The sequence below is a fragment of the Pongo pygmaeus genome, chromosome 21 (assembly GCF_028885625.2).
Source record: "Pongo pygmaeus isolate AG05252 chromosome 21, NHGRI_mPonPyg2-v2.0_pri, whole genome shotgun sequence".
NCBI classification, from domain to species: Eukaryota; Metazoa; Chordata; class Mammalia; order Primates; family Hominidae; genus Pongo; species Pongo pygmaeus.
Genome location: NC_072394.2, coordinates 12414017 through 12426432, shown reverse-complemented (window position 1 = coordinate 12426432; position 12416 = coordinate 12414017). Strand labels below are relative to the sequence as shown.

Sequence of the window (12416 nt, the reverse complement as noted above, 5' to 3'; positions counted from 1 at the left end):
AGGACCAACATTGGACATCCACTGGGGAGGTCACAAAAGTGCTATGGACTGTGTAGCTGACTGGGGTCCCAGACCCCATCTAAAGGAGGCCACCCCTTTCTGGAATGTGGGTCCCATGTGACTGTATCTTGTGAGTCTTTTCAAGAGAAGCCCAACATTTAGATTTTTATGTACTAGTACCCAATTTTTAAATGTTGGGAAATCATTCAAATATTCATAATGCTATGTGGACCCGACAAAACAAAGCCATGCCACAGTTTGCCCCTCCTGCTATGGACCTTCCTTCAAGAAAAATGTCCCCTTGCACATATAAATACAATTTGACATCATATTTCAGGCTTTTGTGGACCAGGGATCTCAGGTTTTTTTCTGTTTGTTTTTGTTTTTTTTCGAGACATATCACTTTGTCGCCCAGGCTGGAGTGCAGTGGCATGATCTCAGCTCACCACAACCTCCGCATCCTGGGTTCAAGTGATTCTCCTGCCTCAGCCTCCTGAGTAGCTGGGATTATAGGCATGCAACGCAACATCTGGCTCATTCTTTTTTTTTTTTTTGTATTTTTAGTAGAGACAGGGTTTCACCATGTTGGCCAGGCTGGTCTCAAACACCTGACCTCGAGTGATCTACCTGCCTTGGCCTCCCAAAATGCTAGGATTGCAGGCGTGAGACACCATGTCCAGCCTGTAGTCAAGTTTTGATTCTTAGAAAACAATCTTGGCTGGGGCTGGGTACAGTGGCACACGCCTGTAATCCCAGCACTTTGGGAGGCCAAGGTGGGTGGATCATCTGAGGTCAGAAGTTCGAGACCAGCCTGACCAACATGGTGAAACTTCATCTCTACTAAATACAAAAAAATTAGCCGGGTGTGGTGGCGCATGCCTGTAATCCCAGCTACTCGGGAAGCTGAGGCAGGAGAATCACTGAAACCCAGGAGGTGGATGTGGCAGTGAGCTGAGATCGTGCCATTGCACTCCAGCCTGGGCAATAAGAGCAAAACTCTGTCTCAAAAAAAAATATATATATATACATATATATATATATGTATATATATATAGAATCAGGTCGTTCTCATCTTGAACTTCGGACGTGGTTTCCCTGGGACATGTTCTGACCTTCCCTGTGAAAAATATCTACAAACAGGGACTGCCATTCTTGCCTCTGCTGTACTTCCATCTTCCTACTCAGGGGCCACACGCTACTCCCAGCAGCTTCCCTTAAATCCCTACTGGGATTTTCATCTTTTTTTTTTTTTTGAGACACAGTCTCGCTCTGTCCCCCAGGCTAGAGTGCAGTGGTGCAATCTCGGCTCACTGCAAGCTCCACCTCCTGGGTTCACGCCATTCTCCTGCCTCAGTCTCAGTAGCTGGGACTGCGCCTGCCACCATGCCCGGTTAATTTTTTGTATTTTTTTTTTTTTTTTTTTAGTAGAGACTGGGTTTCACTGTGTTAGCCAGGATGGTCTCAATCTCCTGACCTTGTGATCCGCCTGCCTCAGCCTCCCAAAGTGCTGGGATTACAGGCATGGGCCACTGGGCCTGGCCGGGATTTTCATCTTTAAAGCATCCCTGGTGAAGCTTTGATTTCCAGTGCTTGCAAACCCATCTGAAAGTGCCAAGATGTGGTCCCCGGTCTCTTCCATCTGTGTGGCCCTTGGGTGTTGGTGGCATTTAGATGTTGATCAAGTCATGCCTGGCCCTGGCTCTGCTCTAGAGGTTTGGATCTGTATATTCCATCCTGCTCACAGCCTCTACTTTCCTTCATGGACTTTGGATAGAGTCACCTGGAAATGACCAAAGGTACACATATGTCATCCCTCCTTCTTTGCAGAGAAGACGAGAAAGCCCTTTGCACTGATCTGCACTCTGAGCCACTGCCATCTGCTCATTGAATGCTATCCCTCTCTTAGTGGCAGTGAAGAGGCAGAAGGAGCCATAGCTGGCTGGACCTGTGTTTGATCTTGGCTTTATCCTTTACTTGGTGGAGCTGTTCCTACCTCTCCATTCCCGCCATCACTTAAGGATCCCCTACTACGGATGGGCTAGGTGTCTTGCTAATTCACAGACATCTTATTTAATCCTCACAACAAAGCTACGATGTGGGAACGTATCTGAGCCCCATTTGCCAGATGAGGAACTGGAGGCTTAGGCAGTTTAGTAACATGCCCAAGATCATATACTTGGCGAGGAGAAGAGCCAGAGCTTGAATCCTTTGTGTTAAGCTCATACCTGTGAGTTCAGCCAACTAAACAACAGCTACTTTTTTCTTCTTGATCTATATGGGTCATGATAATCCCCAAGCCGGGTCACTGAGTGGCTTAGAATGAGCTCATATGAAGTGCCCAGATGAATGAGGGTCTCAAAGGTAATGTTGCTATAACAATCGCCCTCACGTCAGCACACCCCAGTCCTGACCCACAATCTCTCCCTGGATTTAAAGTGTGTACTTGGCTCTAGGAACCTTCCTTTCCCTTCACCCTTCAGCCTGGCACACTTGGTGTCTGTCTGTGCTGACTCTCCGGATTTGGCCAAACTTCAAGCCCCTTCAACCTCATCTATGCCGTCACCTTGCCAGTTGGGTGGCTGTGTTTTCCTAAGTACAGACCCATGTGGTTTTCTGCACCTCTCAATAGTTCCCTCAGGCATGCAGCAGTGAGGGGCATGTCCCAGGCAGGGGTTGGGCACTCTGGGTGCCCACGGGCCCTCACAGGAGCAGTGCCATAGAAGCCCACAAACCCTTATGCAGGGATATGTGGGAGAAAGGAAAACACACAGACTCCAGACAGCAAGAACACAACCAGGAGGACAGGGCTACCGTGAGGTACAAAGAGATGCTTCTGCATAGCATGAAGTATGTCTCAACACAGCATCTGGGGTAATCCCAGCATGAACTAGTTGCATAACCTTGCCCAAATCACTTTCCCTTCTTGGCCTTAGTTGCTTCATCTATAAAATGGGGAGGAACAGAGTTAGGTTACTAATTTTCCAAACAATAGTCCCTAGGCCTCCCCCCATTCTCGGGGATTCACAATGTACACCAGCCTATTTACGGCTTTGAAAAGTCCTGTAAAGCAAGGGAACTGCTGACCTGGCCTAGCCCATTATCTTTTACCTTTCCTAGACCAGACAGCCTTTAAAGTAACATCAGTTAGCTTCCCTTGAACCAGTGTTCTGTGGAACATGCATTGGCTAATTTTCAAGATTCTTCTGGTGCTAAAGATCTTTAATTCGACAGCCCCTGAGTCTGTGCTAGGGGTTGGGAGGCCTGGTTAGCTGTGGGCGCTCTGGAATTTATAAGGCTCCTGCCCTCTGTTTCCTCAGCCATCACACAAGGACTCCAACACATGTTCTCATGATCAATTGGGACAATTTTTTAGCTTCCTAACTGCTCTCCCTTCTCTCCAATTTTACATGGAGAATCACCTCTTCCTGCTTTCATCCAATGTGGCTTGGGTGGGGCCAGTCTCGCACTTGGCTCCAGGGACACACACGTGACCAGGCCTGGCCAATGAGGTAACAACACACATGACCAGGCCTGGCCAGTGAGGTAACAACACACATGACCAGGCCTGGCCAGTGAGGTAACAACACACATGACCAGGCCTGGCCAGTGAGGTAACACATCCTCCTGGCCACAGTGACTGCATCATTGTGGACACGCAACCTCAGCTGGGCCAGCCAGAGAGAATCCTGGCACTTTTGCCAGAAAGATTAGGCAAGAAGTGGTGCCCCCTTCTTGATGGGGTTGCTAAGTGAGTGTTCCTCTCTTCTTCCACTTGTGGGGGATCCTGTCAGAGAGATCCTGACGATGCAGAACTGGAGACGGTGACAGTAGTTTCTTGACAACATCATTTGAGGGCCTAGATACAGCCAGTCCTGAAGCCATACGTGCTCCAATCAATCCTCTGCCTTTTAACTAGTTTGAGTTTAGTTTCTAATCCTAACTGAAAGAGCCCCATTCCACCAATTTTACAAGGGACACAATGATAATTAAATGTTAAAGAAGGAAGGGGCCTTAAAGGCTGGTAAAGCAATGCATGAGAAGTGCTTGGGAGGTAGGATGGGACAGTTACCCCATGTGGGCACAAGCCCAGATGCCAGGGAAGAAGGGACCAATCATGTAGACCTCAGCAACAGTGGGTAATGCTTAACCCAAAGAAGTGATGTCCACTCTAGAAGTGGAACTGAGGGCCCTTCAATGTCAAACCTAAGCACAGGCTCAGTCCTGATAGGATGCGTTCTAATACAGCCTTGCTACTCCACGTGCAGCCTGTGGGCCTGCAGCTTTGACGTCTGTTGGAGTTTGTTAGGAATGCAGAATCTCAGGCTCCACTCCAGACCTACTAAATCTGCATTTTCACCAGACCCCAGATGGCCCATGTGCATGATCACCACAGCATTGTTGAAGTGACTGTGTAGCGTGTCCATAGATCCCTTCCTGCTGGTATGAACATCCTGCCCGCCCAGCAGGAAGTGGACAGTTTCCCCTCCCCTTTTATCTGGGCTCTCACCCTATGGCTTAGTTAGCCCGGTAGAAGGTGATAAAAATGGTGCTGCCAGTTCTGGGCCTGGCAGCCTCTGCTTCCTCTCTCAGAAGCCAGCTGGGTACGGTGGCTCACACCTGTAATCCCAGCACTTTGTGAGGCCGAGGCAGAGGCCTGAGGTCAGGAGTTCGAGATCAGCCTGGCTAACATGGTGAAATCCCATCTCTACTAAAAACACAAAAATTAGCTGGGCATTGTGGCGGGCACCTGCAATCCCAGCTACTCAGGAGGCTGAGGCGGGAGAATGACTTGAACCCAGGATTGGGAGGCAGAGGTTGCAGTGAGCCAAGATCACACCACTTCACTCCAGCCTGGGCAACAGAGCAAGACACTGTCTCAAAAAAAAAAACAAAAAAAGTCAGCCTACTTGCCCTGAGACCTCCATGCTGTAAGAAAGCCCAGACAAATCGCATAGAGATGTTTCCTGGAGAGCCCCAAAGTCCCAGCTGTATGAGTGAGGCCTTCTTGGGCCACCCTGTCCAGCCCAGCCCCCCGCTGAGTGACCCTCACTGATACAATGTGGAACTGAGTCCTGCTCACATTCCAGACCCAGAGAATTGGAAGAAATATGAATCTTTGCTGTTCTAGGCCACTATGCTCATGCTATTTTGTCACACAGCAGAAGTTACTGGGGCCATGACTGCCTTTCCTCCTCACTGAAGGAGGGGGCTGTCCTGCAGAATGTTCACGCACTCTGAGCACCATACTGAGCACTTTCTGCCTCTCAGGCGCTGTTCCAGGCACAGAGATGGAGTGGGAGAGGGCAGACCGCATCCCTGCTCTGGTGAAACTGGGATTTTTATCCAGGGAGAGGGCAGTAGACAAGAAAACACACAAATGTAACTTCAGAGAGATAAGGAGCAATTGGAATAGGGCTGGGGACACAATTAGATAGAATAGGGAAGGTCTTTCTGAAGACACACACTTGATCCGAGGCCCTCCTGTTGAACAGGGGCAAACCATAAAATGATCAGAGGAAAAAGTGATGCCGGCAGAGAGAACAGCAAATTCAAAAATCAAAAAGTGCAGGAGGTCTGGGAGTGCAGGCAGAGGGAAAGGGAAAGCCAGGAGAGGGGAATGAGATCAGAGATGAAGTCACAAAAGACAGCAGGGGCCAGAGCAGCAGCGTCTAGCACACCAGCCACTAGCCACCCACGGCTATGTAATCTAAGCTTCCATTTAAACAACAAGTGCAGCTCCTCAGTCCCACTGGCCACATCCCAAGTGCCCAGTGGCCCTGTGTGGCTAGTGGCTATCATATCAGACAACACAGACATAGAATACTCCCGTGACGGTTCTGTTGGCTCAGATGGCTATAGAATAACTCAGAAGCAGATCAGAACCAGAGTTCAAGGTCAGATCATGTGTTCTTGGGCTTAGTATTCCATTAAATTTCTGAAGGTTCCAGTTTCCCCCAGGGTTAAATGAGGCTTTTCCAGCCCAACAGTGAGTCCAAATTATCCACAGCAAGAAGCCAAGTCCACAAACAGTTGCACACGGGTCCCATCCAAGGAGCATCAGCAAGGCCTCATCCATGGAAACTGGCAGCAGAGGTCTGTGTAACTGACTTCTTTGCAACCTCATTTAAGTTGCCAATTGGGGCTCCCTGATGTGAAAAAAGAACAGAGCATGGCTACTATTTCAGGGCACCACGCAGAAGGGAGAGTGCCACAATTAGCTGAAGCTGCTTTCGATTTGCAGATTTTCTTCCTTGGTGCATAACATCTGTCCATGTATAGACATCGCTCCATCTTGCCCCGTCGGAGCGAGGGGCCGGGCCAGCAAACCAGGCGGGCCCACAGGGAGTTCAGCATCCATCAGGGCAACGTCCAAGAGGGGCTGGAAACAGGCACTGTGGAACTTGGCACATCGATGGCAGTTTGTCTTAGGGAAAAGCTGAGAAAGGAGACCCTGCTTCCTCGCACAAGCTGGGAGGTGGCAGATGGAGACATAAGTTTTCCTTGGGGTTAGAAAGACCTGCTTCGTCATTTAGTATTTATGACATCTCCACAAGTACCTGAACCTCTGGGGTGGTTACCTAACCATGCTCATCTGAGAAACGGGGCCGATGACACCCACCTCGTGGAGCTGGGGAGGAGTAGGTGGAATAATCTCTGGGAAGCACACTTGGCATGCAGCAGGCATTCTGTAAATGGTGGCTGAATCATAATCTTGATAGGAAAGAACCAAGTGAATGACAGAGATGGGCATGGGAACGTTTGATCAGCACTCAGAACTGGCTCCTCCATTTGTTCAGTCAACACAGGTTAACTCTGCAAATTGGCTCTGGAGCCTTGGAAAACTCCCGCAACCAGCCTGGGTTCCTCTTTCCTACCTGGGGCCCGTAGCTGATCTCTATGGTTCTTCCCAGTTCTCCTTGCCTAACAGAAAGTTTGCAGCCGCCCTTAAGGCGTGACCCACCTGAGTTCAATCGCAGAGGGTGGGCAAAGTACTAAGACCCAGAATCCTACAATCTTGGATTTGGAAACAGCCTTTAAAGATCTTTTGGTCCAGCTCCCAGCTGATCACAAGAATCCCATTCCCTTCCATGCAGACTGAAGAGCCGTGGTCTGCACACTCTTGCTGCCTTGCAAAGCAGCCCATTCTCTTTTCAGAGAGCTCTAATGCTGGGGATAGTCGATAGGGAGTGAATGCATGACCCTCTTTAGATGTGGCACCAGCACAGAACAGTCTTCAGTTTCTGTGTCTGTAGAACGAACCTGAGAACACCTGCTTCACAGAGGTAGGAATTAAGAGCAATAACATAGATGGTGGGTCTGGCACGGGAGGTTCAGCGTTTGCTGCCTTTCTCCTCTCCAAATTAAACCTGCTGCAGGACGGGGACCACAGGTTGCTCTAGCACTGGCCCCTCTACTGTCTTTTTTCCTTTTCCAGTGGGGCCTTACATGGGCTAAAAATGTTCTTAGCATGCTTGGTGAACCATTGGCGTCTTGGACTTGTGTGTGAAGCAGAGGTTGGCTTCAGCCCATCACATATAAAACTAATGAGGGATGGCAAAGCCTAACGGTAAAATATTTCTCTGATCCACCTCCAACCACCTCCCTTTCTACCTTACACAGTCAAGGAGAGCCAGGAGCCTTCTCAAAATCATGGGGTACTTATAGAAGCCACTCCTTTGTGGGAGAAGGGATGCAGCTGCAGCTGTGTGGACGTGTTGGCACTCACAGATGGTGAATGGACCGTGGACATACTGTGGGAAAACACGAATGGGCCATGGTAGGGAAGGTGGCTGTGCCTCCTGGGGCCCAGAACGGGTCCCCACTGTTTGTTGTAGAAGGCCTTGGGTCTCAAACCACCCTCGACTGAGTGCAGGTGGCCCATATGGAAAGAGCCAGCATCGTCTTTGAGAGATAGCTTTGGCCTCTGTCCCCGTCCCCCCACCTTAGATTTTGCCCACTTTCCTGGTGTTCTAATCCATCTACTCATTTCCCGTTACCATCCTAAAGCTCTCTTACTGTCCCAAAAGGAAAGGAAGCGACTTGATATACCAGCAGGTCACCAGGAGGTGGATTTAAAAACAGCCAAAGCAGGAAGGCCTCTTACAGAAAGGAAGGCCCGTCGTACACATTTTAGACGGGAGGTGGCTGTGTCAGCTACCTCTGCTCATCCTGCTATGTGGTGTGTCATTTGGCTAATGGCTGTCCCTGACCTCAATTAGGGCTAGAAGTGATGCTCTAGTGAATTTGCCATCTGAAAGCCTGGCCTCTCTGCTCTGTCTATTAAGAACACAGGTGACCTTTGCCCAGGGAGCTGGTGCAGGTGGCAAGCCGAGTCTAAGGGGAGACTAGAGTACCACCTCCCACAGATGGTGACACAGCAGGAAGAGGCTGAGAAGGGGTGTGTGCATCAGGTGAGTCAGCTTTCCTAGGAAGAGTTTGGGGCTTACCTGGTGAACTCTTATCCACCTGTTTGGCCCATCTAAACCTGTGTGAGAATGAGACCCTAAAGTGCTAAGACAGCCGGCTGTTGGCTGTATCTCCTTCCATGCTGCTTGGGGAAGTTCTGACTACTCACCAGGTGCTCCTGATAAGCCAGTGGCAGTTGGCAGTTTGTCTCAGTCACCTTGGATCTGGAACTGCAGGCCAGAGGTTCAGCTTATGTCTTAGGCCCATGGGGCAAATCAGTCTCAAGATCCTGAATGGACTACATTGTGATGTCACACCACAGGTCAGGGGTGAGCACAGAAAGGGCTGCAGTGGCTGCTGGCATCAGGGCACAGGGCAGGGCAGGAGCAAGAGCCTCAGGCCTCTCCAGAAGAAATCAGCCTGTCTAGGTGCTGTTCTCAGCTGGGGTTGCTGGGAAGGAGTGAGGGATGTCTGCTGTACAGAAAACATCAGCCTGGAAGACTGCTTATGAATCCACCTGCTGCCACTTGCTGCCATGGTTCCTATTCTCACCTGGCCTGGGTCAATCCATCCTTCATACAGTTTTCCTGCACAAAGTGACTTCCGTGGGTACCCCCAGCTCCTTGCACATCTTCTGTGATGGATTTAAAATTCCAGGGCAGCTTTTTCTTCTTCTGGTATACCCGTGACTTTCCCCCTACTGCCCACCTGGTAAGCACTCAAGGAAAGAGAAGTAACTTAAATATTAGCTCAGGAAAACAAGCAGAAATATAAATCCTCCCACCTTCAGGTTAAATTCAACACAGGTGTCTTTTAGGTTATCTTCTATAGCATATATATATGCCTGGGCTACTTTCCGTTGTTGTAATTGATAACTTGGTACAATGTATATTTACTAAGCCTAAAAACAAAACAAAAACTCAAAAAAGGGGACAAAATATAAAATGTTTCTGGAGGTTCCATTCCCTTTTGCCGCTGGTGCTTGGGATTGGGGGTGGAGGAGTTCTAACCAAGAGCAAACGGCTTCGCTTTGGAAACTGTTGGGTGGCCCTAAATTTTAGAGTCCAAAACAGTGGGTCTTAAACTTTAGGTTGCATTAGAATGACCTGGAAGACTTGTTAAAAATACAGATTCCTGGGCCCCACTCCCAGAGTTTCTGACTCAGTAGGTCTGGGGGAGAACCCAATAATTCACATTTCTTACACGTTCCCACGTAACGTTGAGGCTGCTTACTCTGAGACTACACACTTTAAGAACACGTAAGGGTGCTGGTATCTTAGGTTTGATCCTGAAATAGTATTGCCAGCTGATGGCAGTATTCAGGGGTTGCTGGAGAATAAACAGGAGCTGTAGCTTTGGGGCCAAAGCTGGCTGAGCTCTCTGGGTTCAACCAGCACTCTTTATTGAGGATCTATTCATTGCCAGAACTGAGCCACATTTTGGGGAAGCACAACTGACATTGTCAGTGCCCTGCCCATAGCCTCTTGGCCTTACAACTTCATTGTACAAAGGTAGTCTGACTCCCAGCTGCCAGTACGTGCATATCTTTGCTTGGGGGCTTTCGCCAGCTGCTGGAGTCCACCCTGCCTACAATCGGGCAGCTGCAAGTTCCAGAATGTCCTCATTAAATGACTATTATCAGTTGGTAGATAAATACCCCAGCTCCCTCCCTGCTCAGGTGGAATAACTTGGAGTCATGTTCTGTACCATGTCCCAGAGGACCCACAGGACCCACCCGTAGGTGCCTATGCTAGGCCATTCTCTTGCTATAAAGAAATATCTGAGCCTGGGTAATTTCCAAAGAAAAGAGGTTTAATTGGCTCACAGTTCTGCAGGCTGTTCAGGAAGCATGGTGCCAGCACCTGCTTTGCTTCCAGTGAGGCCTTAAGGAGCTGACAATTGTGTCTGAGGACAGACAGGGAGCTAGTGTATTACACGGCAAGAGTGGGAACAAGGCAAGGGAGGTACCACACACCTTTCTTTTAAATTATTTTTTATTTTTGAGATGGAGTTTCACTCTTGTTGCCCAGGTTGGAATGCGCTGGCGTGATCTCGGCTCACTGCAACCTCCGCCTCCTGGGTTCAAGCAATTCTCCTGCCTCAACCTCCAAAGTAACTGGGATTACAGGCACCCACCACCACTCCCAGCTATTTTTTTTTGTATTTTTAGTAGAGATGGGGTTTCACTTTTTTGGCCAGGTTGGTCTCAAACTCCTGACCTCAGATGATCCGCCCATCCCGGCCTCCCAAAGTGCTGGGATTACAGGCATGAGCCACCATACCCGGCCGGGCACCACACACTTTTAAACAACCAGCTGTCACAATAACTCACTGTCATGAGTACAGCACCAAGACATTCACCAGGGATCTGCCCCCAGGACCCAAACACCGCCCACCAGGCCCCACTTCCAACATTGCAATCACTTTTCAACGTGAGATTTGGAGGGGATGGATATTCAAACCATATCAGTGCCCACAGAGGCAACTGGCTTGCTAACATACCCCACATTGCTGCCCCCATCCCCTGCCTCACTTTCCCACTCCCCTACCTATGTTTCCTGGCATCAAATTGTGAATAAACTACTTCCACTCAAATCCTTGTTTTAGAGTCTGCTTCAGGGGGAACCCAAACTAAGACTTTATAAATAAGAAATGGTGTCTGTTCTTTATAAGTTCACATTTAGATGGAGAACTATATAAATTGGCTTGGTACAATTCAGAATGTCTGGGAACCGGTGAGTGTCAGGTCTCAGGGCAGATGGAGGTGTTCTGCTGGTTGGCCTTTGGAGTATCATTAGGAATGTCTTGAAGAAACACGTGAGCTGATATGCTCAGGGGGAGGCCTGGCAACCTGGCCCAAAGGCCTTTTCTTCTGCACAAGGAGGCCTGAATGTGCTACCCCCAGGGGACTGATTTGCTACACAAATTCCACCTGCTTTCCGCCTCCCTGGACAATTCCTCCTGGAATAAGAATATGGAGGTGGAGTTAGCACCATATAAAATATGGCTCTTGTTCATGCTTTTGGGGGAGTTTCAGGTGCCCAGAGAAGGCTCGCTAGGGATATCTGCTGGCCTGTTAGGATTAATATGCTTTCCTAGGTGCTCTGCCCAACCATGCTATGCCCAGCCTCACACTTGCACTATGGTAGGATTAATCCAACTCTGCCATTGCTTTTGCAAGGGGCCTTAGTTTCCACCCTAACTCCTTCCACATTCTCCTCCCCGTCATCATCATCATCACCATCATCATCATCACCATCAGATCTCTTAGAGATCCTGCTAACACACTACAATCCAAATGAAAACACCATATGGCGAGAAAGTACTCTTCAAGTCCAGTTCCCATTCTTCCAATCAGACATGGCATGTACTGAAATTCTGGAATTCCCACTGAAAAGATCCAATCACGGCTTGGCTGGTCATTCACACAAATCATTCTTGGGCAACATGGCACCCAGAGTTATTTTCCTCCACATTTCAACTTGGCTAGAGGAAGAATGAAGCCTACTGTACCAGAGCATTGCATCAATAACAATATCGATATTTTCAGCATTACCCAGGACTCAAAAAATGGCCTCAAACAGTCTTTAGCTCTGCCTCCAGACAAAGAATTACAACTATAAAAACACTTACCTGTGAAAAAATGTTCGACATTATTAGCGATAAGGGAAATGCAAATTAAATCCTCTACATGCCCACCAGAATGGCTAATATTAAAAAGAGCAACAATACTAAGTGTTGACAAAGATGTGGGCAACTGGAACTCTCACATAATGTAATATAATATAACCACTTTGAAAAATTGTCTGGTAGTTTCCTGTAAAATTAAACATAAAGACCTACCCTATGAGCTAGGATTCTACTCCTGGGTATTTACCCAAGACAAATGAAAACACGTCTGCAAGCTGGGTGTGGTGGCTCATGCCTGTAATCTCTGTACTTTGGGAGGCCAAGGTAGGAGGATCATTTGAGGCCAGGAGCTCAAGCCCAGCCTGGGCAATATAGAAAGA

At 48.6% G+C, this 12416-nt stretch overlaps 1 protein-coding gene across 6 annotated transcripts in view; it reads right to left on the bottom strand.

Moving 5' to 3' along the window:
• Window positions 1–10431, bottom strand: part of BANF2 (BANF family member 2) — a 42619-nt gene extending 32188 nt beyond the window's left edge. For 2 of the 6 annotated variants that reach the window (XM_054466517.1, XM_054466520.1), the window contains exon 1: window positions 8576–10431. The gene's annotated coding sequence lies outside the window, so the exon portion shown is untranslated. The remainder of the gene's footprint in view (window positions 1–8575) is intronic. The other 4 variants (XM_054466524.1, XM_054466522.1, XM_054466519.1 and 1 more) reach the window with 3 other exon arrangements.
• Window positions 10432–12416: the final 1985 nt, after the last annotated feature.